The following is a 4922-nucleotide window of genomic DNA, read 5'->3' as shown; positions in this document are numbered from 1 at the left end:
TATTCCCGTGTTCCCTTCCTTTGCAAGAAGGTACGTCACGTTTGGAGGGGTGGAGGTCCACGAAGGATTCCCCGCGCCACGAAGGCTCACCCTATTCTCCGAACCACACCCACGAAGGATAATGGCCCTTTCCTTATGGTTAGCTTTTCCTCCGCTCCGGAGATGGCAAGCTCCACAACCACTTCACAAGCTCCACGAAGGAGAAGCCCGGGCCTCTTCACAATCTTCTTGAAGAGATCACCGGAGCATCAATCACCAAGCCAACTAGGAGGTCTCCCTCCAGGAGTAACAAGCTCACGGTCTCTCACTCGAACTAATCGTGGTGGAGAGCTCAACACTATGCAATGATGCAAAACAAGAACACTAGAGGTGTTCAAGTCCTTCACTCTCAAATCCCACCCAAACAACAAATGCTAGGATGAGATTGGAGAGGAAGAACAATGGGGAAAGTCAACAAAAGACTCCAAGATCTAGATCCCAAGAGTTCCCCTCACTTAGAGAAGAAATGGTTTGGTGGAAGTGTAGATCTAGATCTCCTCTCTTAGATCCCTCAAGAATGAGCAAGAATCATGGGGGGGACAAGAGAGAGAGCAACTTCTTCAAATGCAACAATAGAGGTGAGAGAAAGGGAAGAAGTAACTCAGCCCAAGGTGGAAGAAGGGCTATTTATAGCCCAAGAGCAAATATAACCGTTGGGGAAAAGTTGGGCTGAGTCAACCGTCGAGGAGGCCGGTCAACCGGGCCTGGGGCTGGGCCGTCCGGTCCAGGGCCCGGTCAGACCGGGCCACAGACCGGACCAGTCGGTCCAAACCGGTCGGCAGGCCGGACCCCGACCGGGGTCACTTTGTGTCGTCAAGGAGCTCCTCCGGTTGGCGCCCGGTTGGCGCCCGGTCGACCGGACGGCACGCCGGGCCCACCGGTCTGTAGGCCGGCTGACCGGGCGGCAGACCGGAACCGGCCGACGCATGGGCCGGTCCGACCGGGTCCCTGACCGGGTGAGCAGGAAAACATGTTATACAAAAATTGTGATAACTTTTGTGTCCGGACCCCGATTGACATGAAACCAATTTTGTTGGAAAGATAACAACGAATGGAAATATGGAGACTCCTCACAGAACATTTTAGATGATTTTAGAGAGGGAGTCTCCCACCGTCAAGAAACGGTGAAGACGTCCAAACTCGAAAACGCAAAAGAAGATGCATGCGGATTCCGTTTTCGATGAACTTGGGCTTGTTGTAAAGCTAGCAACAAGCTCAAGAACCTCACACAGAGAAACACCAAGAAGCAATAGGGATATGCAAAGTATGCAAAGGATTGAGCTCCCTAAGACGATGCGATCAAGTTACCCAACCGAAAGCCCCTCTGTTATCACCAGATTTTAGCCAAGAGCAAGACATGGGCCGTAATGGAGATGGGCTTGGAGGATATGCACGTGGAGTGTCTCTGAATCGGCCTCGTGCGAGATTTTGGGCTAGATTGCCCGTGTATCTGTATATTATGGTAGATTTCGATTAGAATCAAGAGATAGAGTTTAGCCCGTACATGGTTAGGTTTATTCCCGAATTAGAAAGTCCACGGACTATAAATATGTACCTAGGGTTATTGAGAAAGGATGACAATCACGTTCACAACAAACACAATCTAGGCGCATCGCCACCCCTTGTTTCGAGGGTTTCTTCCGGGTAAGCATCATGCTGCCTAGATCGCATCTTGCGATCTAGGCAGTATAGGTTTATTCGTTATCTGGTGTTACTCGTACTGAAGCCTTGTTGATGGCGAGTAACACTACTTATCGTAGATGTTTTGGGGCTTGCATCGTTGTTCTTCTGATATGCTTGCTTAGCTATACTGCTGAAAGTGCATGGAGCCCCCATGTGTGGTTTTGGTAATTAATGACAATCCCTATGGACTAATGTTTGCATTGAGTTATATTTGTAGGAGTTGTCCATAGGCAATTCTTGAACCATTTTTTGGCTTCAAGGTTATGTGAAATTGATGAAGGATATCAAGTGTCAAGTATGTCTTGAAGATGAAGATGAAGTGAGCCCTCAAGTTACTTCAAGACATCAATATGATGAAGAATGAAGAATGAAGTGCAAGTTCAAGATGAGCCAACTCGAAGAGTTCATAAGCTTGAAGCTTGCCATGGAGAAATGAAGTGCAAGTTCAAGATGAGCCATCTCGAAGAGATCCTTTGCTTGAGTCTTGCCATCCACATGGTGGTCATGGTTATGTGAAGATGCGCCAAAGAAGAAGCTCTCCCATGGTGGATTATGGGGGAGCAATCCACAAGACTTCGTCAAGCAAGCACAAGCAAGAAAGGCGTTCCATCTTGTTGAGGTCAAGATCGTCGTCATCGAGCTCAAGTGGAATGCGCAAGTATAAGGTTTGCTCTTGATAGGGTTTCTTTCTCACCGGTCTCATAGTGTAGTTGGAGACCGGTTTATAGTTTAGTTGCCGTACTATCAAGAGGGCTCTCGAGTGAGTATCTCGATCGTATCGTTCGGAGAGAGCTCAAACCTTTGCATCCTTGCATCATCTTTCTTGGTTGTTATTCGGACCTTATCCATGTGATGTTTTAGAGCTTGTGCTTATTCTCATGACAAGCTCTAGTTCATCGAAAACGGATTTCGCATAGATCACTTGTTGCGTTTTCGAGTTTGGTTCATCATCTTACTTGGTTTTATTTGGATATTATCCATGTGATGTTTTAGAGCTTGTGCTTATTCTCATGACAAGCTCTAGTTCATTGAGAATGGTTTTTCCATGGGCAACTTGTTGCATTTTCAAGATTGGAGGTTTTACCGGTATGTCTTTTTGAGATAGGTCAAACCTTTCATCATTTGTTTCTATCCTCCTTTGCTGGACTATGATGTTTCTATGCATATTGTTGTAGAGCTCGTTGTTGTGATTTCAACGAGCCCAAGATCATCGAAATCGGAGTACTGATGCAAAAGTGATGCCCGTTTTAGTTTTGGTGTTTCTGCAGCTTGCTTAGGGCTGGATATTTCGGAAATATCCGGGCCGGATTATCCGGGCCGGATATTTCGGAAATATCCGACCCTTGAAATCGGCTAAGGACCTCAGAATTGCTGCTCAAGATAGGGGCCGGACATTTGCCCGGATTTTGACCAGGTTTTGTCCCGTAGGCCGGATTATCCGGGCGGATTATCCGGCCCTTACTTAGGCCGGATTATCCGGCCCTGGTTTTGCCCAACGGCTCGATTTTCTTGGGGGGTATAAATACCCCCCTTCTTCCTCCTTGGGCTGGTGCTTCTTCTACTCTCTCTCTCCTCCATTGTTGTTCTTGAGAAGCTTGCCCTTTCTCTCTATCCCTCCATGATTCTTGCCCCATTTTGAGGGAAAAGAGAGAGGAGATCTAGATCCACACTTTGACCAAACCAAATCATCTCTTTGTGAGTGAATCTTTGGGATCTAGATCTTGGAGAATTTTGTGTTCTCCTCTTTGTTCTTCCTCTCCTATTCCCCCAATAGCTTTTGTAGCTTTGTTGGAATTTGAGAGAGAAGGACTTGAGCATCTTTGTGGTGTTCTTGCCATTGCATTTGGTGCATCGGTTTGAGTTCTCCACGGTGATTCGTGGTGGTGAAAGCAAGAAGGTTGTTACTCTTGGGTTCTTGGAACCCTAGACGGATTCTACGCCTTTGTGGCGATTTGTTGGGAGCCTCCAATTAAGTTGTGGATGTGTGCCCCAATCTTTGTGTAAGGCCCGGTTTCCGCCTCGAAGGAAATCCCTTAGTGGAACCGTGACCTAGGCCTTTGTGGCGAGGGTCACCGGAGATTTAGGTGAGGCGCCTTCGTGGCGTTCGGTGTGTGGTGTGAGTACCGCATCTTGGGGTGAGGCCTTTGTGGCGTTGGTGTGCATCGAGCAACCACACCTCAAGGTGAGCCTCTTGTGGCGTTCGGGAGCACTAAGCAACCGCACCTCTCCACCGGAGATTAGCACTCGCAAGAGTGTGAACTCCGGGATAAATCATCGTCTCCCGCGTGCCTCGGTTATCTCTATACCCGAGCTCTTTACTTATGCACTTTACCTTGTGATTGCCATCGTGCTTGAAGTTATATATATCTTGCTATCACATACTTGCTTGTATTGCTTAGCATAAGTTGTTGGTGCACATAGGTGAACCATTGCTTAGAATAAGTTGTTGGTGCACATAGGTGAACAATAGTATATAGGTTTTGGGCTTGACAAAGTAAACGCTAGTTTTATTCCGCATTTGTTAAGCCCATCTCGTAAAAGTTTTAAATCGCCTATTCACCCCCCCCCCCCTCTAGGCGACATCTGTGTCCTTTCAATTGGTATCAGAGCAAGGTCTCTCATTCTTAGGCTTCACCGCCTTGAGAGTAAAGATGTCGGTTAGGGGATTAGCGCACAATAACTTATTTATATTTGATGGCACAAATTATGATCTATGGAAAATTTATGTGCTTAAAATCTTACGGGGTATGTCCCCGGACATGGAGCGATTTCTTGGCATGGGTTTTTCTTCTCCTAAGGATCCTCAAAATTTATCTCTTGAGGAGGAGAAAAACTCTTGCCTCGATGCTCTTGCTTCTCATGTGTTTTCCATTGTTGTGAGCAATGTAGTTACTTCTTCAATCATGCCTTTTGGGAGCGCTCATGAATTATGGACAAAGCTTAAAGACAAATATGATATGTCCAATATTATTGAGGATGATTGTATTGCTTCCACTTCCGGCCGTGATGAGTTCTCATCTTCATCCACTTCACCAAAGTGTGGTAAGACACAAGGTAATGATATGGTGAGTGGTGATGAAAATTGCAATGTTGATATTGAGCTTACTATTGATGATTCTTCATCTCTATCTCATTGCAATGCTTCATCTTTGGACTTAAACACATCTAGCACTAGAAATGATTTACATGCTTGTGTTGAT

Source organism: Lolium perenne, chromosome 5, assembly GCF_019359855.2.
Source record: "Lolium perenne isolate Kyuss_39 chromosome 5, Kyuss_2.0, whole genome shotgun sequence".
In the NCBI taxonomy this organism is placed as follows: Eukaryota; Viridiplantae; Streptophyta; class Magnoliopsida; order Poales; family Poaceae; genus Lolium; species Lolium perenne.
Note: the sequence above shows the minus strand (reverse complement) of the source record.